The sequence below is a fragment of the Eutrema salsugineum genome, unplaced genomic scaffold (genome assembly GCF_000478725.1).
Source record: "Eutrema salsugineum unplaced genomic scaffold, Eutsalg1_0 scaffold_25, whole genome shotgun sequence".
Taxonomy (NCBI): Eukaryota; Viridiplantae; Streptophyta; class Magnoliopsida; order Brassicales; family Brassicaceae; genus Eutrema; species Eutrema salsugineum.
This window is the reverse complement of record NW_006256789.1, coordinates 592,299-617,364: the sequence shown is the minus strand read 5'-3', so window position 1 is coordinate 617,364 and position 25,066 is coordinate 592,299. Positions and strand designations below refer to the sequence as shown.

General features: G+C 42.9%; 2 non-coding genes across 2 annotated transcripts; both read right to left on the bottom strand.

The window, feature by feature from the left end:
* Positions 1-6,862: 6,862 nt before the first annotated feature.
* Positions 6,863-6,968, bottom strand: LOC112086005. The gene has a single exon (XR_002899241.1). It is a non-coding gene; the product is annotated as a small nucleolar RNA R71 (small nucleolar RNA).
* Positions 6,969-11,286: 4,318 nt separating this feature from the next.
* LOC112085999 lies at positions 11,287-11,393 on the bottom strand. Its single transcript, XR_002899235.1, has one exon. It is a non-coding gene; the product is annotated as a small nucleolar RNA R71 (small nucleolar RNA).
* Positions 11,394-25,066: the final 13,673 nt, after the last annotated feature.

Here is a 25,066-nt window from a genome sequence, read left to right as displayed (position 1 = left end):
TTTCATAGGAGATTTGAGGTGTATCTAAAGGAATTGAAAACATGGAAATGATGCATCTCCTTCCACATTTAGTAGTGTCTACCTCTTATTTCTAGTCTCAATACTCCCATTTGTCCATATAAAGCAAATTGGGATCAGAACATGACTTTTACTAGAAAGAGTCCCTGCTTTCTGATTTTCATAAGAGAATTGAGGTGTATCTAAATGAATTAAAAACATGGAAATGATGCATCTACTTCCACATTTAGAATTGTCTACCTCTTATTTCTAGTCTCAAACTCCCACTTGTCAATATAATGCCAATTGGAATCAGAAATTGACTTTTACTAGAAAGAGTCCTAGTTTTCTGACTTTCATAGGAGAGCTGAGTGGAATCCGAAGGAATTAGATAACATGGTCATGATGCATCTCCTCACACACTAAGGAGTGTCTACCTCTTATTTCTAGTCTCAAAATCTCCCATTTGTCAAAGATAAAGCAATTTAAGATCATAATATGACTTTTTACTAGAAAGAGTCACAATTTTCTGACTTTTATAGGAGAATTCAGGTGTATCTAAAGGAATTAAAAACATGTAAATGATGCATCTCCTTCCACATTAAGGAGTGTCTACCTCTTATTTCTAGTCTTAAAATCTCATTTGTCAATATAAAGCAAATTGGGATCATAATATGACTTTTACTAGAAAGAGTCCCTGTTTTCTGACTTTCATAGGAGAATTGAGGTGTATCTAAAGGAATTAAAAACATAGAAATGATGCATCTCCTTCCACATTTAGGAGTGTCTACCTCTTATTTCTAGTCTCAAAACTCTCATTTGTCAATATAAAGCAAATTGGGATCAGAATATAACTTTTACTAGAAAGAATCTCAGTTTTCTGATTTTCATAGGAGATTTGAGTTGGATCTAAAGGAATTATAAAACATGGAAATAATGCATCTCCTTCCAGATTAAGGAGTGTCTACCTCTTATTTCTAGTCTCAAAACTCCCATTTGTCAATAGAAAGCAAATTAAGATCATAATATGACTTTTACTAGAAAGAGTCACAATTTTCTGACTTTTATAGGAGAATTCAGGTGTATCTAAAGGAATTAAAAACATGGAAATGATGCATCTCCTTCCACATTAAGGAGTGTCTACCTCTTATTTCTAGTCTCAAAACTCCCATTTAAACATGGAAATGATGCATCTACTTCCACATTTAGTAGTGTCTACCTCTTATTTCTAGTCTCAAAACTCCCACTTGTCAATATAATGCCAGTTGAGATCAGAAAATGACTTTTACTAGAAAGAGTCCCAGTTTTCTGATTTTCATAGGAGATTTGAGGTGTATCTAAAGAAATTAAAAACATGTAAATGATGCATCTCCTTCCACATTAAGGAGTGTCTACCTCTTATTTCTAGTCTCAAAACTCCCATTTGTCAATATAAAGCAAATTAAGATCATAATATGACTTTTACTAGAAAGAGTCACAATTTTCTGACTTTTATAGGAGAATTCAGGTGTATCTAAAGGAATTAAAAACATGGAAATGATGCATCTCGTTCCACATTTAGTAGTGTCTACCTCTTATTTCTAGTCTCAAAACTCCCAGTTGTCAATGTAATGCTAATTGGGATCAGAACATGACTTTTACTAGAAAGAGTCCCTGTTTGCTAGTCTCCCTCTTAGGAGATTTGAGGTGTATCTAAAGGAATTAAAAACATGTAAATGATGCATCTCCTTCCACATTTAGGAGTGTCTACCTCTTATTTCTAGTCTCAAAACTCCCATTTGTCAATATAAAGCAAATTGGGATCAGAATATGACTTTTACTAGAAAGAGTCGCAATTTTCTGTTTTTCTGATGCGATCATGGACAGCTTAGAGGACTTGGAACTTGGAGCTAAAGAAGTTGGACTAGAAGAGCAAGGAGAACTTGATATAGAAGAAGCTTTGGAGATGCCAGCCGGTCCAATAACTCGATCAAGGAGCAAGAAACTGAAGGAAGCTATCGGAGCTTTGCTTAGAACCAGTTGGAGACGAGCTAATGTCTTGAGCCAGGAGGGAGAAGTTGCTTTACAAGCCGCATTGTCTTCTATACAGGCTCAAGCTGATCAGTGAATGGGCATGTGACCCGTTTGCACTCTTTTTCCCTCTCCTTTGGTTTTGTCCCAATGGGTTTTCCAAAGGAAGGTTTTTAATGAGACAAACGGCTCACATCATATCCCCCATTCACTGATCCAACAGAGGCCCAACAATATAAGACTCGGCCTGGAGAAGAAGAGTTTCTTTCTTGTTTCTTCCTTATTCAAACTTGGTCTTTATTGTCTTAGTTATTTCCGAGACAAGTCTTGGCTGTCACAGACTTGTTCTCCTTCTTTTTAAACCCTTGTACACTCCTTGTTAAACTCATCTATCTTTTCTATCAAAACTCTTTCTAAGTTACATCATTTGTTCTTTGAACATCTTAGGTTTTGAGTGTGTTATATCTTTCAAGCAACCGATTCTTTAGTGTGTCATATCCATCAAATCACCCAGGTATATCAAAGGCCTTCCGCTTCCTTTGTGAGACCTATCATTCCCTCAGTTTCTATTCAAAGTTCATACCCAGGTCTTTACCCAAAACTATGAGATTTAGTGCTTAGAGTGAAGATCTAAAGAAGGATCGATGTGGATCAGGTTGTGTCTAATCTATTTATACGCTTAGATCCGTTTATCTTATGTCGAAAGAAACGATCTCAAACTTTAACTTTAATCAGCGAACCTAGTTTATCACAATCTGTGCTTGTTGCATCATATACCTATAGATCGTCTCATTCTGTTATTGAATCTAGTAGATCAACATCATTGGTAGCGTGTGTAAAAAGTGTCGATTCAAATTCAAAGCTCTTAGATCATTCGTAGGGTTTCATGATTGCTTGAGGAACACGAAGGGTCATTTTATCGAGTCAAATAATCGTTGCTAGTGATCTACTTTGTGTTGATTGCAGGAAAAGATGTCTGATCATCGTGAAGAATCGAGAAACAACAATAACAAACTATTGATGGAAGCAATGATGGCCGAGATGAAAATGCTGATGGCCGCTCAGTTCGAAGAATTCCGACAAGAGATTCAACATCAGAACTCTTACTCAAGGCCGAACCGAGACGCCAGAAGGAGGAACACTGATCAATCTCCTGAGAGGGCTCGTGAAGAAGTTAGACCAGCCAGAGACGACGCGGCTGAAGAGTACTATAGCCGATACAGTAACTCGTCAATGAGTAATCGCCGACGACATAGACGAGTAACAGAGGAAAGGGCTTATCCTCAAGACAATTTTGGAGGGCTTAAGCTTCGGATTCCTCCATTTCATGGGAAGAACGACCATGATGCCTACTTAGAATGGGAGAAAAAGATCGAGTTGGTGTTTAACTGCCAACACTATACAGAGATCAATCGTGTAAGAGTTGCTGCCACTGAATTTTATGACTACGCTCTTAGTTGGTGGGATCAGCTAGTCACGTCAAGAAGAAGGAATGGAGAGTACCCGGTCGAGAGTTGGAATGAGATGAAAGCTATCATAAGGAAAAGATTCGTGCCAAGTCATTACCATCGAGAACTACATCAGAGAATCAGGAGGCTCACTCAAGGAACCCGGTCTGTTGAAGATTATTACCAAGAGATGGAGACTCTCATGCTCAGAGCCAATATAACTGAAGATAGAGAAGCCACCATGTCGTGATTCTTGGGGGGCTTGAACCGAGATATTCAAGACAGGCTGGAAATGCAACATTATGTTGAGGTGGAGGAGATGCTACACAAAGCCATACTGATCGAGCAATAATTCAAGAGACGTGTTCCCACTAAGACAAGCTATGGAAGTGGAGCAACCGTTACTAAATCCATTTACCCGAAAGAAGAAAGAGCAGGACCTTTTCAGAGAGAGAGGGAAAGCAGATTTCCTTACCAAAAGCTAAAGCCAAGTCGTATCCAGCTTCTCAAGATCACAAAGGAAAAGCAGAAACTACTAATCCAAGATCAAGAGATGTCAAATGCTTTAAGTGTCAAGGCAGAGGGCATTACGCGAATGAATGTTCAAATCGAAAGAACATGATTTTGTTGGATAATGGGGACATAGCATCTGACGATGAAGAGTCTGAGGTCGCGGCTGAGACAGATCATGAGGAACTTCCGGCTCAAGGAACTTTATTAGTGGCTAGACGATCTCTTGATATATTCATAAATTGCTTCATTTAGTCTACATATTTTAGTCCAAATCATGTCTTATCTCATGCATTTTAGGTCTTTAGGCATTGTTTTAGGACTTAGGAGATTGCATTAGGTCCAAGAGAGTTTTGCATGGTTTGGAGTATTAAACAGGTGCTTTTGGAGCCAATTTGGAGTGGAGGATGTGATTCAGATGAAGAAATGGAGTTGGAATGATAAAAAATGGTGAAAATGAGCAATTTTGGGTTTCTCGGCAAAATTCTGTACTGAAGGTCGAAGATTCTCGGCCAAAATCCTTCCCGCGGGTAGATCTCTCGGCCAAAAACACGTACCGCATTTAAGTTTCTCGGCCAAAAATCTCGAGTGCAGAAACGTCTCGGAAATCACGTTACCAGAAGGTCTTGACGTCCGATTCAGCTGTCGGAGTCTTCATCAAAGTTGGAGATAATTACGCCACGAGTTCAGAACAGTTAGATTTAATGCATTTAGACCACGGAGCCGAAAGATATGGTCACCGGAAGACAAACAAGTCTCGCACTTATTCCGGAGAAACCCGATACACCTCAAAGACGTCGTTACTGGGAAGCCTTCCCTTCCGATCTAGATTTCGGAGCCTTCATAGACGTTTTAGATAAATGAGTCTAGTTTTCGGACGGCTTGGAATCATTGGATTTGGAATAGTGAGTAGAGAGTTAAGCTCACCGGAAGACACACATGTCTCGTCGCTACTTTTAGACCGACCCGGTGAGCTCCAAAGATTGCGAGGGATGAAGCACTTCCAGACCAATTCAGCTTACAGTGCCTTCATCAAGATTCCAGATATTTTAGTCTACTTTCCAAAACGTTTGAGATAATTCGATTTGGAGCTATGATCAAGAAGATAACGTTTCCGGAATGGACGCATGTCTAGAAACCTCTTTCTGATCGTGTCAATGCATTGCAAAGATGAGCCCTCCGGGGAACCTTCCACTTAACAAGCGCCGATAGTTTCTTCACCAAAGATCGAGCTGAATGAGTTATCTTTCTCATGGAACTGGTTTCAGGTCATTTGGAGTTACGAGCTGAAAGTTACACTGAACATAATAGAAGCTAGTCAATTCGGGTTTTAAGAGATGCGACTGTAAGCTAAGTGTTGTGTCCTACCTCGGCGTGAATACCTCGGCATGTTATGCCGAGGAGGCATGTTTAAGAAGCTTTGAGACTATACCTCGAGGTAGGACTTCGGTCTTTCAACACCAAGGCTCCCTTAATCACCAAAATGATCCCAAAACGACTAAGTGTTGAAGCAGACCTTGGTGTGAACCCTTCAGCATGTTATGCCGAGCTCCTATGTTACACAAACCTCGGATACCAAGCCCCTCGGCATGTTATGCCGAGGTCCTCATCTCTCCAACCCAGATCACAAACAAATCCTCTTCACGTTTCAAAGCTTTAACCGGATCAAAGGCCAAGTCTCATGCATGTTCTTCAAGTGTTCATCATAGACTTGATACTTTATGCTTGTTGATTGATTGATCTTGTTTAAGGTGAATTAATATTGATTAAGTGATTTACAAAGAGATTATTTTCATGGGAATGAATTAATCTGCTTTTGAAGTCTAGACTGAAGAGTAACTTGCATTGCATTATTGTTCTTAGCATCATGAATAAATCTCTAAAGCACCCTAATCAATGATCACATCTAGAGGTTTAGCTTTCTCTTTGTTTTGAATCTGAGTCTTTGTTTTGTTGTCTTGTTGCTTGTTCTTAAATTACTGCTTGTTTTTGTTTGTATTATGTTTTAGATCACCTTGTTACCAACTCATCTGCTTGTTAGACTTGAATTAAGATAGCTCCTCATAGTTCTAGTGTCTAGAATCTCTCCATTTGGATTGATACCTCAAGTGCTACAATGACATGAGTAGTTGAGGAATTGATCAAGGATTGAAAAATTCCTGCTATCAATTTGGCGCCGTTGCCAATTGGAGAGTTCATTCTAGCATTAGAACTTTGGATCTTCTTGAGATCAAGTCATTGTTTTCTTTTGTTTTACTAAGCTTTTATTTTCACCATGTTAATGTATATCACTAAGAGCATGCATCTCTTTGAGATGATGAATTTTCTCTTTTTCATTGTTACTAACTTGTCTTCCTTGATTCTCTTGAGCTTTGAAAGGTACCAAATTCACAAGAAGAGAAATGGAAAGACACGTTCTATTGAGCTGTTGGAGATAGACGTCCACAAGAGCATTATTCCAGTTCCAAAACCTCAACAACAGCCACGACTTCAAGCACTGCCTCCAGCACTGACCCAAGCTCCAAAGAAAACGCCAACAGTTGGAAGCTGTGACACTCCTTGTTTTCATGAAAAGAGGTATGGAATCCACCCTCCTCCAATTGAAGCTGCGGCCTATGAGATCAAAGCAAGCTTGGTTAGGTTGATTCAAGAAACTAAGTTCTTGGGGTCTGGCATGGAGAATCCATATGATCATTTGGACTGCTTTAAGAGGTTGTGTAACACATTTAGGACTGGAGGAGTGCCCCAAGACAGTATCAAGCTCATCTTGTTTCCATTTTCACTTGGAGAAAAGGCAAGCAAATGGGAGAGAGCATTACCATCCCACTTGGTAAATTCTTGGGATGATTGCAAGATGATCTTCCTCCAAAGGTTTTATCCCATACAAAGGACTATCCAAGCTAGGAAAGACATCTTGGGCTTCAAACAAAGAATCCATGAGACCTTTGATGAAGCATGGGAGAGACTTAAAGGCTACACTAGAGATTGTCCCCATCATGGGTTCCAACAAGAAGCTATCCTTAGTATCTTCTATTGGGGAGTTGATAGAGAGCATAAATGGACATTGGATACAGCTAGCAATGGGCGTTTTGCAAGTCTTACCATAGAACAAGGAGAGCTACTTGTTGAGAATTTGGCCAAGAGCAATGAAAGATACAAAGAGCTTGATACTGAAGATTGTCAAGATGGTAAAACTGAGGTGGAGCTTTGTTTTCAGCAAGAGTCTGTTCCACAAGGGCAAGCTGCTTCAAAGCCTCAAGAAATGGAGCTGAAAAGCATGTTCCAACAACTTCTGAAGGGACAAGATGAGCTCACAACAAGAGTAAAGCGTTCATACAATGATCTCCACAACAAAATAGAGAGTTTAACCTCTCAAGTGAATCACATGGAGAACACAGATCATGAAGCTGCTATAAAGGAGATAAAACGCCTACTCTATAGTCCACAAGAAGACATTGCTCTTAGAGGTCTTTCTTCACAAGACAAAGAGGACATTGAGCAACTCAGTGGAGAGGTGACCCTTGGAACTGAAGTTTTAGCTATAAAAGACGTCCATGGAGCTTCTAGAGACAAAGTTCAGATTGCTGCTGAAGAAAAGGCCGAACAACAGCTTCAGAAAGAAGAAGAAGCTATTGAACCGCCAGCTTATGTGTCTGTAAGTCTCTGTGATGAGTTTCAAAACTTTGAGATGACGTATGTTGGGACTTGTGGAATGAAAGAGAAGGATCAGCCTTTTGCTGCTTGTGAGAAAAAGAAAGAACACCAAAGAGAGCTTGATCTTGAGTTCATTGATGGTGAGAAGTTCTTTAGTGATGATGAGGATTGCTTGGAATCTCCACCTCCTACACCAGGTGAGAAAGAGATCAGCAACAATAAAGGCAATGGTTCAGAGTACAAAGACAAGAGCCCAAAAAGCATTAAACCATTCACTCTTGGGTCTTCTTCTCAAGTCTTAACTCTCACTCCATGGAAGTTTGATGGTGGAGCTATGGAATACATGATATGTCTATATTTTACATCATTTAGATTGCATTATAGAGTCCTCATCATGTGTTTTCTCATGTAAATTGAGTCTTTAGGCGTTAAAATAGGACTTAGGGCTTGCATTAGGTCCCAAAGAGTTTTGCATGTTTTGAAGTCTTTATCAGGAGCTTTGGAGACCAATTAGAGCCTAAGAAGAGGAACAGAAAAGAAAACGGTGAAGAAAAGGGTCAAAAATGGTGAAAACCGCTTGGAAGAATTTCTCGGCCAAATCTCGTACCGGCTGGTCGGAAACCTCGGCCAAAATGTTTACCGGACGCTCATTACCGGCCAAAAACCTTACCGATCGGCCAGAATCGAGTATCGAGTGCAAAAATACCACGGGACAAGTTTTTGACCGATGCAAGAATTTTTACGACCAAAAAGCTTACCGCGGTAAACAGCCCTCGGCCATTTTTCTTACCGCGGGAAGGTTTTTACGACCAAAAGTTGTCCTTGCCCGCGCAATTCAGAGATCAGCAATCCGGGGAACCTTCCGGTCCGAATCAGTTGGCGGTGGCTTCACCAAAGTTGGAGATAATCAAGCAAAGATTCCAGAACAGTTGGAATCATCCAATTCGGACCAGTGGAGAGAAAGATATGGCTTCCGGAGCATTCACCAGCATTGCGCGTACCCGAGAACTGAACGGCAAACTTCAAAGATCATGGCGGACGGAGCCCCTTTAGACCAAACCAGCTTACCCGGTCTTCACCAAAGTTCGAGATCCATGGAAGATATTCTCATAGCATTTGGAATCGCTCAATTCGGAGCAAAGGTTTGGAAGATAGGGTCTCCGGAGTTCACATCGGTCTAAAAGTCTATTTTCCGGTGATTTCAATGCGGCGCAAAGATGTTCAATCCAGGAAGCCTTCCACTCCCCAAGCTCCGATGGTTTCTTCACCAAAGTTCGAGCTTATTGAGTCATCTTGACTGTGGAACTGGTCCCAGAGCAATTGGAGTCGTGTGCTGAAAGTTACTGCTTCCGGAAGGTGACATGGTCGATACAAGCCTAAAAGAGTTGCGATACGCGCTAAGTATTTTCACAAGCCTCGGTATCTTACCTTGGCGTCACTCAAGTCGAGGCTCATATCTTGGAAGTATTCTGGACTAGACCTCGTGCCAAAGCCTTGGCATGGTTAGATCGAGGCATGCATACGTAAGAACTGAAGCTGGAAACGAGTAAGTGTTGAAAGTACACCTCGGTGTAATGACCTCAGCGTGCATGCCGGACTGTGTTCTCCTAAGCACCTCGACATCATGACCCCTCGACATTTTATCCCGAGGTCCCTTGTCACGAACCCAGAATCAAGAACAGAATGGCTCAAGAACATACATGTGAGGATAGATCAAAGACTAGGGTTCATGCATGTTCTTGACGTGTTCTTCACGAGATCTTCATCTGGATCCTGACTCACGTGCACGCCTCGGCATGAAGACCTCGACTTCACTTTCCGACACACCGTGGCACTCACCCATCAACCCAAGAAGGCGGTTCAGTACCCGGTTTGTTCCGGGCTGACCCGCGACACTTTCCCTTTGCTATAAATACATTTTGAGACTAAAAACCTAGTTATCTTATCTCTTATCTGTTTTTAGCTCTAAGAACTTGCCTCTTTTGTGAAAATTGATTAATCTAATCTAATATCTCGTTTTTGCATCAGAATCTTGTTCTTTCTTTATTTCTTTTATCATCCAACATCAAACTCCTTATCATGACTAGCTACACGTCTTGCAAAGGACTTAGTGAGCTCGTTATGATCAGTGAATAGTCGTTTAAGCGGCTTTAGATAGGTAGATTAGGGTGCTTTCAAGGTGGATTAATGGGTTTAGGTGTCTAGTCTTGCATGTTTCATTCCTTAACCGACGAGATCTCTAAGCTGGATCCAAGCACATTACTTGAGGTTCAGATCTGAGACATATCTCGCATCAGAAGTGTTTGTAGAAATGTCTGAACCACTCGGTTAAGGGTTTAAGAGTCTTTCATCGCGAGCGTGATAGTTTGTTCTCTTAAATGACGTTTTTGAACCGATTCTTATTGCTGACTGATTTGTGCTTCTCAAAAGGGATTTTGGTATGAAAGAGGATCAGTTTAGACGTTCAATACCTTCATGAGAAGATTAACGTGCCTTGAGTTCAAAGTCAAATGAAATCGCTTGATAAAATGATTCATTAGCCCCTTAGTCTAACTTGGAAGCACCCGAGTCAAATATCCTGTCTAAAGCTTCTGCCTTTATCATTCATTACCATCATCTGAATCACCTGTTGTTATTTGCATCTTGATTAGTTTAAATCTCTGCTTTTATTTAACTTTATTGCTCATTTGCCTGTTAATCATCGTCACCAAACTTTTATCATCTTTTCTTGACTTAAGTGAACAAATGACATAGGCTAGTGTCTCGTTTACAAGCTTGGTTTGACACCCGTTATACTACTTTGACAAGGGGATTGATAACCCTTCTAAGAGCCTGAAAACTCTTAGTTATCAATTGGCGCCTTTGCCAACTTGTAGGAGCATTAGTCTCTTGTTTGTTCTTGAGTTCAAGCTTTTCTTTCCTTTGTTTTACTAACTTCTTTCCAAGTTCTTGTTTTGTTTTCAGGTGCATGAATACCAGGTCTCTGAGCACAGGATCGCTTTTCCCATACGACGATAACATCGACAGATTAGAAAGGCGAGCTCGCGAGAGAGAACGGCACTTTGACAGACTTGGAATGGCAGAACAACAGAGAATGGAGCAACAGGCTCAGGCAGCCGAGCACCAGGCTCAGGCTAATCAGGCGCAGGCAGGAAGAAATGAACAACAAGCCTATGTTAATCAGCAACGGGCTCAAAGAAACGAACGTCTTGCTCAGCAAAACCAACACCAAGCGAATAGAAATGAACAACAAGCCCATCATGTTTATCCGCCACCGCCCCAAGTTCAGAGACAACATCCTCCAATCTGTGTTGGAGAGAATGACCGAGCTAATGCGCACCAATACCAAGCTGGGATTCAAGCTCCACCAGTTCAAAACAACAACTTTGAAGTTAAAGCTTCCCTGCTCAATATGGTGCAAAACTCAAAGTTCCACGGTCTGGCTGGAGAAGACCCTCTCGAGCATCTAGATCAATTTGATCGGGTTTGGGACTTAACCAAGATAAATGGCGTCTCCGAAGATAGCTTCAAGCTACGCTTGTTCCCTTTCAGCCTCGGTGATAAAGCACACCAGTGGGAAAAGAATATACCGAGGGGTTCTATACAAACCTGGGAGCAGTGTAAACTGGCGTTCTTATCAAAGTTCTTTTCCACATCACGCACGGCTAAGCTCGAGAATCAGATCTCAAGTTTCACGCAGCACAATAACGAGAGCTTTAGTGAAGCTTGGGAACGGTTTAGAAGCTACACTAACCAATGCCCACACCACGGCTTCTCAGAGGCATCCCTCTTGAGTACTTTATACCGAGGTGCACTCCCCAAGATCAGAAACCAACTCGATACAGCTTCAAATGGGAATTTTCTTGGAAAGGAGATCACTGCGGCAATGGAACTAGTTGAGAACCTAGCCATGTGCAATGACACGTATGGAGAGGACTTTGATAGAGCAAACCGTACAGAGGGATCTAGTGATGAACAGCGCATGAAAAAGGATATAAGAGAGCTTCAGAGTAAGCTTGACAAGGTTTTGATGGCGACTCAAAAGCCAATACACTTTGTAGGCGAGTTTGATGAGCAAGGGCCAAGTTTTGACAATGTTAATGAAGATGGTCTAACACAAGAGGAGCTGAATTACATAGGGAATCAGCAGAGGTATCAGCGGTTTAACAACTACAACAGTAACCCAAACCTCTCATACAGAAACCCGAATGTAGCTAACCCTCAAGACCAAGTATACCCTGCTCAACAACAACAACAAAGCTATGCTCAAAAGGCTCCTTTTCAGAATACCTTCCAGCCCAAGCAACAGTTCAGTGGGCAACAGCACGGCTACACTCAGCAGAATCAAGCGGCTCAGAGTAACAACTTCAACAACCAACCGCAGCAACACAAGTTTCCACCAGGGTTCCATCCGCAGCCGATGGGTAATCAACAACAGATTCAGGGAACGGGTCAGAATCAAATGGGGAACGACGTCTGTGGGATACTACAGCAACTGTTACAGGGCCAGCAAAGGTTTGAGAGCCAGCACGCGACAATGCAGCAAGATATCAGAGAGCTTAAGCAGAATCAAGCTTCTACATCATCAAGAGGCCCGGCTTTACCAGGTAAACCGGAGCCGAACCCTAAAGAGTATGTGAACGCCATCACATTGAGGAGTGGTAAGGAATTACAAACTCCAACGCTTAAGACAAAGCTCATTGAGGCCAATGAGCAATTAGAGGGGGAGGCAGCCTCAGACGATGCTTGTAAAGAAGCGGTCTTAGAGAAGGAACCGATCAAGGACAAAGGAAAAGAGGTGGAAAAGACAACTGAGCTTGAAAAGCCCTATGTTCCACCACCACCTTATCAACCCAAGATACCGTTCCCAGGGCGTTTCAAAAAGAAAATCCTAGACAAGGCCAAGGCGGTCTTTGAGAAACACTTGGAGAACACGCAACTCACCTTACCCATTATAGATGCTTTCTTAGCTATACCCCAGCTTGGGAAGTTTCTAAAGGACGCGATCCTCAACAAGACAAAGGAGCTCCAGGGTATGGTGATACTGAGCCATGAGTGCAGTGCCATAATACAAAGAAGATCTATACCAAGGAAGCTATCCGATCCGGGCAGCTTCACTTTGCCGTGTGCTTTAGGTCACCTGAAGTTCTCAAACTGTTTATGTGACCTTGGAGCTTCTGTGAGCTTAATGCCTTACACGGTGGCCAAGAGATTGGGATACAAAAGCTACAAGCCAGCCAAGATCTCTCTTGTATTAGCTGATAGATCGGTTAGATTACCGGTGGGGTTGCTTGAGGATCTACCTTTGAGGATCGGTGAGATAGAAATCCCCACGGACTTCATAGTTCTTGAGATGGACGAGGAACCATTAGACCCTATCATCTTGGGCCGACCGTTCTTAGGAACCACAGGAGCCATAATAGATGTGAGAGGAGGAATGATTGAATTACACATCGGTTCCGAGACTATGAAGTTCAACGTGAAGGAAATGATGAAGACACCGACTATTGGAGGTCAGGTTTTCTATGTGGAGGTAATGGAGGAGCTGGCTGATGAGCTCCTTGAAGAATTGAACGCAGAGGATCCGTTACAAGTGGTCTTAACGCGGGAAACAAGCGAGCACGGGTACTTGAACGAGGAAAGCGAGGTGTACAAGTGTCTTTTGGACCAACCGAGGGAACTTGGAGCTGAGGCGAGGTTTTTGGAGCTCCACACGAGCAGCCTCGACATTCTAGAAAGAACTATAACCGGCCATCGCATGTGCATTGACTATAGGAAATTGAATTCTGCATCAAGAAAAGATCATTTTCCTTTACCATTCATTGATCAAATGCTTGAACGGTTAGCTAATCATCCTTATTTTTGTTTTCTCGATGGATACTCGGGGTTCTTTCAAATACCTATAGACCCCCGAGATCAAGAGAAAACGACATTCACCTGCCCTTATGGCACTTATGCTTATAGAAGAATGCCATTCGGTTTGTGTAATGCACCGGCCACTTTTCAAAGATGTATGATGCACATTTTCTCTGATGTAATTGAAGAGAAAGTTGAGGTGTTTATGGATGAGTTCTCCGTATACGGCTCCTCTTTCTCCGAATGTCTTGCTAATCTTTCTCAGGTTCTCAAGCGGTGTGAGGAGCATAGGCTTGTCTTAAACTGGGAAAAGTGTCATTTCATGGTCCAAGAAGGCATTGTCTTGGGACACAAGGTATCAGAGAAAGGCATCGAGGTGGATAAGGCCAAGATCGAGGTGATGGTGAACTTACAAGCCCCGAATTCTGTGAAAGGAATAAGAAGCTTCCTTGGCCACGCTGGGTTCTATAGACGGTTCATCAAGGATTTCTCCAAGATAGCCAGGCCTTTGACCAGGTTATTGTGCAAAGAAGTGGATTTCAACTTTGATGAAGAATGTGAGGAAGCGTTCAAGAGAATCAAGGAGGCTTTGATCAGTGCACCGATTGTACAAGCCCCTGATTGGTCTTTACCATTTGAAGTGATGACCGATGCATCTGATTATGCTGTAGGAGCTGTCTTGGGACAGAAGAAAAATAAGAAGCTCCATGTGATCTACTATGCCAGCCGCACTTTGGACTCGGCTCAAGAAAAGTATGCCACCACCGCGAAGGAAATGCTTGCCATTGTGTTTGCATTTGAGAAATTCAGGAGTTATCTAGTGGGATCAAAGGTCACGGTTTACACAGATCACGCAGCCTTGAGGTACCTGATGTCTAAGAAGGACGCTAAGCCGAGGCTTTTGAGATGGGTCTTATTGCTCCAAGAATTTGACATGGAGATACTTGATAAGAAGGGCATTGAAAACGGAGCCGCAGATCACCTCTCAAGGCTGAGGATTGAAGAACAGGTCCCTATAGATGATGCTTTACCCGACGAACATCTCATGTTAGTCCGGTCTTACTTAGAGGTGGAGGAAGCCAATACGATCAAGGAAAGAAGCCTTCCATGGTTCGCGGATCTTGTGAACTACTTGTCTTGCGGATTAGAGCCACCAGATCTTGATACTTATCAGAGGAAGAAGTTCTTTAGAGATGTGATGAGGTATCATTGGGATGAGCCGTATCTTTACGTGCTTAACAAGGACCATCTCTATAGGCGATGCTTGGCCGAAGAAGAGATCCATCCAGTGCTACAAGAATGCCACGGCTCATCGTATGGTGGTCATTTAGGTGCGTTCAAGACAGTTGCCAAGGTTCTACAGAGCGGTTTCTGGTGGCCGACCATGTTCAAAGACGCCCAGGAAGTGGTCTCGAGGTGTGAAGCTTGTCAAAGGCACGGAAACATATCCAAAAGGAATGAAATGCCCCAAAACCCAATCTTTGAAGTAGAAGTCTTCGACTGTTGGGGCATTGACTTCATGGGTCCCTTTGTAAGCTCATATGGGAATCAATATATCCTTGTAGCAGTGGATTATGTGAGTAAATGGGTTGAAGCGGTTGCATCTCCGACCAACGATTCAAAAGTGGTGGTAAAACTCTTCAAGAGTATCATCTTCCCACGGTTTGGAGTACCAAGAGTAGTCATCAGTGATGGGGGAAGCCATTTCATCAACAAGACTCTTGAGAGTCCTTTGAAGAAGCACGGAGTAAAGCACAAGGTGGCCACCCCTTATCATCCGCAAACCAGCGGCCAAGTGGAGGTTTCCAACCGTCAGATAAAGGCCATTTTGGAAAGGACCGTGAACTCATCCAGGAAGGATTGGAGCAAGAAACTTGACGATGCTCTGTGGGCTTACAGAACCGCCTACAAAACCCCCATTGGAACCTCACCGTTTAACTTGCTATATGGGAAGAGCTGTCATCTACCGTTGAGTTGGAATACAAAGCCTTGTGGGCAGTGAATCTTCTGAACTTTGACATCAAGACCGCACACGAGAAGAGGGTTTTACAGCTTCATGAGCTTGAGGAGATCCGGTTAGATGCTTTCGAGAGCTCTAAGATCTACAAAGAAAGAACCAAGGCGCTCCATGACAAGAAGATCCACAAGAGAGAGTTCAAAGAAGGGGACCAAGTTCTGTTGTTTAACTCAAGACTCAAGCTGTTCCCTGGGAAGCTGAGGTCTAGGTGGTCCGGTCCGTTCACGATTCTTGAAGTAAGACCCTATGGAGCCGTGGTTTTGAAAGGAAAAGATGGACAAGGCTTTGTGGTAAACGGCCAGAGGGTAAAGCATTACTTGGCATCAGAAATAAGGGAGGGAGCTACCTCAGTTCCTTTACTTGAACTGAAATCAGCCTGAAAAGGTATGAAAAGTCAAACTTAGCGACGTTAAACAAAGTGCTCTTGGGAGACACCCCAAGCTTATCCATGTACATATTTCGTTTTTCATCTTCTTTTTCTTTTTATTTGAAGCTTTTTGAAGGGTTTGTTAAGTGTTTCAGGAGTTAGACAGTGAAACTTGAGGGTGAAAGTGAGAGAAAGCTTGAAAAAGACACGGCCTGATGAATTAAGTCAAAGAGCATACATAGCCTCGGTATCGACCCTCGGTATATTCATACCATGGTCATCTTTTACCAAGTGAAAACTTGAGAACCTCAGCTAGATTCCTCGACTAAATTTCATCATGGTCGTGTCTGAGAAGTGCTATGGTAAATTAACTAAGTGTGGGGGAGGCTCACGATGTAAACACCTCGGTATAAGTATACCGAGGGGCGATGTTCACTTAAAACGGTCAAAAACCTTGATCCGAGGCCGCGACCAGTTTACACCAAGGCCAGCCTGTTTAAACCCCCAAGCCTCACGTGTTCTTTGCTAAAAACAAGTGACCTCGGCATGATGCCCTCGTGGTGGAGCGTGCCGAGGCACTCGGTTTCAAGAAATGATCAAAAGCAAGAACACATGAAACACTTAGAACGAAGAAGAGGCTTTGCGAGGTCCAAAGAAAAGACGTGAAAGCTATGGGGATTTACTCGTTGGCATGGGCTCAGACAACTCGGCTTGGTACCCTCGGGGTGGAACAAGTCGAGGCAGCTCAGAGTAACACGAGAAAATTTGGCTTAGTCCGTACAGCCCACGTCATCCCCATATCGCGTCCATTTGAAGGGTTGCGCGGCATTTTGAATTTGAACACTCGGTCAAAGTAGTTTTTGGCGCGGTCAACGGCTGGAGCTGGAGCAGAAGGGGGGACCAGTCCCACAACAGTCCAAATGCCAGCTGGAAAGCGCGCTCCAGCCCATACCGACCTCCATACTTGGCCAAAACGCAGAGTTTGCCCTCTAGACTCTTTTCTCTGCATTTCACGAACACAACTCACTCATTTCTCGTTCATTTTGCGTGATTCCAAGCGTTCTAGACTCGTTAGGGTGTTGTCTACTCTGCATAAGCATCTCGTTCAGCTTAAATCTTGCATTCCCAAAGGTATTTGCATCTTAAAGAACTCATCTTTTTCCTTCATTCTTTGCGAGCTTAAATGTTTGTAAAATGTGGAATCGATTCTTTTAGAGTATATCGTCCTTTGGGAACAATTTTGTAAATTCCACCAGGGTAGACAACACACGAAAAACCGGTCTTTGCATTTAAAATCACTTATTCTTGAGTTTTTAAAATTCTTGAGAAAATGCGCTTGGAATCGGTCTTAATGATGATTTGTGTGTTTGAGCTGAAATGTCTAGATAACTTGTCTCTAATCGGTTGTTCTGGCTTGTTCTTACTTTCCTTGATGTTTGAAAAAGCGATGAATATCAGTTCTGCTAGAGAAAAAGTTTTGTACTTGCCAATCTTGAGATACATGTGCTTAACGATATACTTGGCTCTGACGGTTTCTTTGAGAATCTCCCTTGCAGATGACCGGAGACCAAACCGTTCCTACCCACGAGACAAACAGAAGTGCGGGCCAGAAGAGAGTTTTGAAGGGTAAAGCCGTTGCCGTGCCACGTAGTGGAGAGACCAGCAAGAAACCCTTGATGCGACCCGATGACGAGCCAACCCCCAAACGAGCAAGAAATACTGAGCTCACTCTGGCACCAGCTCTCGAGTCAAAGAGGAACGCGAAGAAGGCAGCTGTGGGATCTGATGACGATGAGCCCGGAGCCTTAGTCCCTTATGTAGACAACGGTGACAAAAAGTCCAAGAAAGAACCAAAGGCCGAGCCTGAGAATGAGCACTTCCCAACCACTGAGGAGTACTTGGACCACTTTAACTCAATCAGAGTGGCTCAAGGTCGATTCCCTGACTTGGAGTTGCTGAAGAAACTCGAGATACTTGATGACGTGACCCTCATATTTGAGAATATGGGCTTGGCAAAGTTCTTTGAGATGAGCGATGTTGCCTATGAAGGGATTACACAGCAGTTTCTTGCAACCTTGGAGGTCATCATCTACCCCAAGAGAGATCCAAAGCGTTTACATGGCAAAGGATTCGGCTACATTGAGTTTGAAATGGATAACGTGCACTACAAGGTCAGTTTCAAGGAGCTTGATGAAATCTTTGGGTTTGAAAGGAATGGAAGCTCGCTTAAAAAGTTTGTGTACCCTCGTGATGAGTTGGCCGCCTTGTGGGAAACGATATCTTTTGGACCCTACCTCGGAGGCAAGAGCAAGACAAGCTGCATAAGGAACCTTGCGATCAGATACACTAACCGCGTCCTAGCATCAACATTCTTCTCGACCTTTAACCCTGGTGTTATTCACACGGCCGAGCTTGAACTATTGGGACTCGGACTGAAGCCGTTCATCACTCAAATGAATAACAAGAAAGAGTTCCAAGGGCCGCTGCATGTACCATCATTGGGTGCATTCTTTGCCATTCAAATGCTCACTTATCGGCACAATGTATGGTGCGACCGCAAGAAGCGAGGAGCAAGAAGACTTCAGAACGGTTGGATAGTCACCAAGATCCTGAGGGCTCAAGGGTTTATATTCCCTGATTCACCAAAGAAGCCGAATCTCATTGATGAGTTATACCTAAGCAAAAGTGGTTTCTTCGGAGGCAAGTCAGGGGACAAATGGGTTTACAACTTCACCCTACTGCATAGAGACGGCACACAGGTTCTACTGCCTAACCGAAGCCTCACCATGCTCTACAAGCAGTGTAACGTCTCATTCTACGTTCTCAAAGACCAGTTGTATAACCCAGCTCTCGACCCACCAACACGCAAATGCACCAAGGCAGCACCCAGCAAACCCGAGAACACTAATGGCCCGGAAGATTGAGATAACGAGGAGCAGAGACACTATGAGAGAAGGATCGGAGCAGGCCGCTATCACTTTGATCCACAAGTGTGGGGTGAGCCTGAATACCACACCAAGAAGCTGTATTCGCGAGTGAACACCCTCCAAAAGTGGTGTAAGTGGCAAGACAAAACCATCCACGCATTGGTGGATTGTGTGAGGCATTTGAAGAAGAAGGTAAAGCAGCTCACGAGGCCATCCTCACCGGATAAGAACTCAGCGACCTCAACCGCACCGATTACAGAAGAAGGACTTAGAGAAAGCTCAAACGCGAGGAACCCGGAGTTTCCACCAGGCAAAGAAGACTGGATCGATCCAGCCACGGCTTTCCTGCCTGAACCCTCAGAAAGCAGCCCACCACGTCAGCCCACTCCATCCTGCTCAACATCGAATCCCTCGCACTACTTGGGATCCGACCTCTCCGACTAAGGTATCGACTTCAAACCTTGTACATATGCATCTTGTATATATCATCTTGCATTCGTTCAGTTTGTCTTTTCACTTCTCTCACACGCTTTTATAACACAAGGGACTGTGTTATCTAAGTGTGGGGGAGGAGCTTTGTGTTTTCTGATCTTGTTTTCTTTGTTCTTATTTGACTTTTGCATTCTTGAGTCTCATCTAGCTTAATACATGTGATAAATTACATCATTCTAGTTGCATCTCGCATTTTAAGATCGAGCCTAGTTGCATCATGTAGGATTGCATCAGTGCAAGGAGCAATGATAGATTTTTTCGTAGAGAGTAAATCACTTGAGAACTTGAACTAAATATGCTTGTGAAACTCATTTTGTGCTTGTAAAGCTTGAAACGATTTGAATCTGAGAAGCAAGTCTGAATTACACTCAACTCTAGCTAAGTGATAACCCTGAACTTGAAATGAAAATATCCTCTGATGCATTGCTTAAATAGGCTTGTGGATACCGATATACATACTTGAGCTAGAATCGTTGTTTTTACCACCCTCCTTCCTTAGCTCAAGTAGCTGAATCCGCATCATGGATCAGTTCCCTCACCTTGAACCCATCTTTCTTTCGAGCCAATGTTTGTGTGAGAATTGTAAGGCCACCTTGGACTGAACTTAGCAGAAAGTATTAGGTTTAGAGCGACAAGGGTTTGGCTCATTGAGTGGTATGTTCCAACATCAAGGAACCAAGAGTATTGGTGAGAAATAAGTGTGGGGAAAAGACTTGTTGGTGAGTGGAAAACGGTGAGCTGAGTGGAAAAGTGAGAGTGGAAATAGCCAGTGGAATGAATGAAAATGAATTAAGTCTTGGATGTGAAAAGATAAGCTCTGAAATGAAAAGAAGCCAGAGGCTCAAGTGCTCTGAAATGAAAATGAAAGAGGCTATACGTTATGAAAGAAAAGAGCTGTGTGAATAAGTGAAAACCAAGGCTTGAAAATAAAAGAAAAAGGCGAGTCCCCTAGTGAAAAGAAAACGATTGTGAAGAGTGAGGATTCTGAGAGGGTGAGCAATTGAGAAACGCTTTGAGTGGAGTGTGGGGTGTGATGAGTCTTGCCCTTGTATGCATCGGTTGCTTTTTACCTTTAGCATTCTGCCAAAGTTCGGTCGTTCATAGAGAGATCCTTGTTGCATTGCACCCGCTTGAATATTGATGAGATCATTTTTATCTCATGACCTTACCCTAGCCAAGCCAGCCTATTTGAACATTGCATCATTTGATTCACCGGTTACGCACTTAATGAATGTGAAAGAGTTGAATGTGATAATGACTTGTGGAGATTCCGTGTTTTAGTTGGAAAATATCCGAGTATAGCTTTGCATTGCATATTTGGGCATGAATCCGAGTTCTCTTGTGGTCACTTCTCTCTAAAAAGGAAATATGAGCTCCATCTGCATTACAACCTCTCTCTCTCATTTGTTCTTTTTGCTTGAGGACAAGCAAAGGACAAGTGTGGGGGAGTTGATATGTCTATATTTTACATCATTTAGATTGTATTATAGAGTCCTCATCATCTGTTTTCTCATGTAAATTGAGTCTTTAGGCTTTAAAATAGGACTTAGGGCTTGCATTAGGTCCCAAAGAGTTTTGCATGTTTTGAAGTCTTTATCATGAGCTTTGGAGACCAATTAGAGCCTAAGAAGAGGAACAGAAAAGAAAAGGGTGAAGAAAAGGGTCAAAAATGGTGAAAACCGCTTGGAGGAATTTCTCGGCCAAATCTCGTACCGGCTGGTCGGAAACCTCGGCCAAAATGTTTACCGGACGCTCATTACCGGCCAAAAACCTTACCGATCGGCCAGAATCGAGTATCGAGTGCAAAAATACCACGGGACAAGTTTTTGACCGAGGCAAGAATTTTTACGACCAAAAAGCTTACCGCGGTACACAGCCCTCGGCCATTTTTCTTACCGCGGGAAGGTTTTTACGACCAAAAGTTGTCCTTGCCCGCGCAATTCAGAGATCAGCAATCCGGGGAACCTTCCGGTCCGAATCAGTTGGCGGGGTCTTCACCAAAGTTGGAGATAATCAAGCAAAGATTCCAGAACAGTTGGAATCATCCAATTCGGACCAGTGGAGAGAAAGATATGGCTTCCGGAGCATTCACCAGCATTGCGTGTACCCGAGAACTGAACGGCGAACTTCAAAGATCATGGCGGACGAAGCCCCTCCAGACCGAGCCAGCTTACCCGGTCTTCACCAAAGTTCGAGATCCATGGAAGATCTTCTCAGAGCATTTGTAATCGCTCAATTCGGAGCAAAGGTTTAGAAGATAGGGTCTTCGGAGTTCACATCGGTCTAAAAGTCTATTTTCCGGTGATTTCAATGCGGCGCAAAGGTGTTCAATCCAGGAAGCCTTCCACTCCCCAAGCTCCGATGGTTTCTTCACCAAAGTTCGGGCTTATTGAGTCATCTTGACTGTGGAACTGGTCCCAGAGAAATTGGAGTCGTGTGCTGAAAGTTACCGCTTCCGGAAGGTGACATGGTCGATACAAGCCTAAAAGAGTTGCGATACGCGCTAAGTATTTTCACAAGCCTCGGTATCTTTACCTTGGCGTCACTCAAGTCGAGGCTCATATCTTGGAAGTATTCTGGACTAGACCTCGTGCCAAAGCCTTGGCATGGTTAGATCGAGGCATGCATACGTAAGAACTGAAGCTGGAAACGACTAAGTGTTGAAAGTACACCTCGGTGTAATGACCTCGGCGTGCATGCCGGACTGTGTTCTCCCAAGCACCTCGACATCATGACCCCTCGACATTTTATCCCGAGGTCCCTTGTCATGAACCCAGAATCAAGAACAGAATGGCTCAAGAACATACACGTGAGGATAGATCAAAGACTAGGGTTCATGCATGTTTTTGACGTGTTCTTCACGAGATCTTCATCTGGATCCTGACTCACGTGCACGCCTCGGCATAAAGACCTCGGCTTCACTTTCCGACACACCGTGGCACTCACCCATCAACCCAAGAAGGCGGTTCAGTACCCGGTTTGTTCCAGGCTGACCCGCGACACTTTCCCTTTGCTATAAATACATTTTGAGACTAAAAACCTAGTTATCTTATCTCTTATCTGTTTTTAGCTCTAAGAACTTGCCTCTTTTGTGAAACTTGATTAATCTAATCCGATATCTCGTTTTTGCATCAGAATCTTGTTCTTTATTTCTTTTATCATCCAACATCAAACTCCTTATCATGACTAGCTACACGTCTTGCAAAGGACTTAGTGAGCTCGTTATGATCAGTGAGTAGTCGTTTAAGCGGCTTTATATAGGTAGATTAGGGTGCTTTCAAGGTGGATTAATGGGTTAAGGTGTCTAGTCTTGCATGTTTCATTCCTTAACCGACGAGATCTCTAAGCTGGATCCAAGCACATCACTTGAGGTTCAGAACTGAGACATATCTCGCATCAGAAGTGTTTGTAGAAATGTCTGAACCACTCGGTTAAGGGTTTAAGAGTCTTTCATCGCGAGAGTGATAGTTTGTTCTCTTAAATGACGTTTTTGAACCGATTATTATTGCTGACTGATCCGTGCTTCTCAAAAGGGGTTTTGGTATGAAAGAGGATCAGTTTAGACGATCAATACTTTCATGAGAAGATTAACGTGCCTTGAGTTCAAAGTCAAATGAAATCGCTTGATAAAATGATTCATTAGCCCCTTAGTCTAACTTGGAAGCACCCGAGTCAAATATCATGTCTAAAGCTTCTGCCTTTATCATTCATTACCATCATCTGAATCACCTGTTTATTATTTGCATCTTGATTAGTTTAAATCTCTGCTTTTATTTAACTTTATTGCTCATTTGCCTGTTAATCATCGTCACCAAACTTTTATCATCTTGTCTTGACTTAAGTGAACAAATGACATAGGCTAGTGTCTCGTTTACAAGCTTGGTTTGACACCCCTATACTACTTTGACAAGGGGATTGATAACCCTTCTAAGAGCCTGAAAACTCTTAGTTATCAATACAGAGTTAAAGGCAATGGAAGATCAAGACCATTTGCCAAAGTCAGAGCTATCCTAACACAAGAACTCATAGACAAGGGATCTGATGGTGTCCAAGAGCTCATGAACAAGAACCTCATGCTTGAACTCATGGACATGACAAGGAGCATCAAAGCTCATCCTCACCCAACCTAAGAAAGGTTTTGCAAAGTCAAACTTAGTGACTTTAAACAAAGTGCTCTTGGGAGACACCCCAAGCTTATCCTTGTACATATCTCTTTTTAATATTTTCTTTAGTGTTTTTAGAATGTTTTGATGGGTTTGCTAAGTGATCTCAGGTTTTAGAAGTGTTCTAGCTGTGTAGCTTGAAGGAACAGGTGCAGAAGAGAGTTCAAAGCAGGCGGCCTTGTGATTCAAAGGAGCAGTTAACATGGCCTTGGTGTCAAAGCCTCGGTATAGCCTATGCCGAGGTGTGTGGTATGTGAAAACCTCAGGCAGACACCTCGCCCTAACTCATACCGAGGCCATGAGCTGATCCTTTCAGAGACTAAGTGCTGAGAGATGCCTCGGGAGAGTACAAGCCGAGGTGATCTGAGTTCATGCCAAGGTGCCCTTGCAACAAGCCCAGAAAACAGGCACCCTCGGCATCACTACCTCGGGATTGTTACACCAAGGGGTCCCTGCACGAACATAAACAGAAAGGGTCGCTTGAGAGACTTGACTCCAAGCAGAGGGTTCAAAGCACCAGCATCCTCCTCCATGTCCAATACCTCCATTCCATCATGAACAAGTCTGGTAACTCTCCAAACTCTTTGTACATATGCATATAGTTCTTAATTTTTCATTTTGCATCTTTCTTGCTTTTGCCTTTCACTTCTTTCTTATGCTTTTATAACACAGGGGACTGTGTTATTTAAGTGTGGGGGAGGAGTTTAGTGTTTACTAATCATGTTTTCTTTGATCTTATTTTCCACTTTGAGTCTTGAGTCTCATGTAGTTGCATCTAATCAGAAAATTTTCACAAAAAAAATGTTCATTCTAGTTGCATTCACATTTTTTAGGATCGAGTCTACTTGCATCATATAGGTTGCATCTTGCAGGGAGTAATGATAGGTTTTCTAGAGAGTACATCACTTTGAGAACTTGAACTGAATATGCTTGTGAATCTTTTTCTATGCTTGCAAGTCTGAAACGATCTGAATCTGAGAAGCAAGTTTGAATTGAACTCAACTCTAATTAAGTGAGAACCTTGAACTTGACTTGAAAATATCTTGTGATGCATTGTTTGAATAAGCTTGTGGATACCGACATACATACTTGAGCTAGAACCATTGTTTTTACCGCCCTTTTTCGTTAGCTCAAGTAGCTGAATCCACATCATGTATCAGTTCCCTCACCTTGAACCCATCCTTCTTTCAAGCCAATGTTTGTGTGTGAATTGAAAGGCCACCTTGGATCAAACTTAGCAGAAAGTGTTAGGTTTAGAGCGACAAGGGCTGGTCTCATTGAGTGCTGTTTTCCAACATCAAGGAACTGAGAGTGTTGACGAGGAATAAGTGTGGGGGAAAAGACTTTTTGGTGAGTGGAAAAAGGTGAGATGAGTGGAAAAGAGAAAGTGGAATTAGCTAGGGGAATGAAAGAAAAAGAAATTAGTCTTGGAGTTTTGAGTTAAAGAAAGTGAGCTCTGGTGTCTTGAAAAGAAAGAGTCTAGCCCCTAAGTAAAAGGAAAAGAAAAGAAGCCAAAATGTTTTGAAAAGAAAGAAAAAGAGGCTAGAGGTTGCAAAAGAAAAAGAGCTGTGTAAAGTTTGAACTCCAAGACTTGAGATTAAAAATGAAAAGTAAGTCCCCTAGTG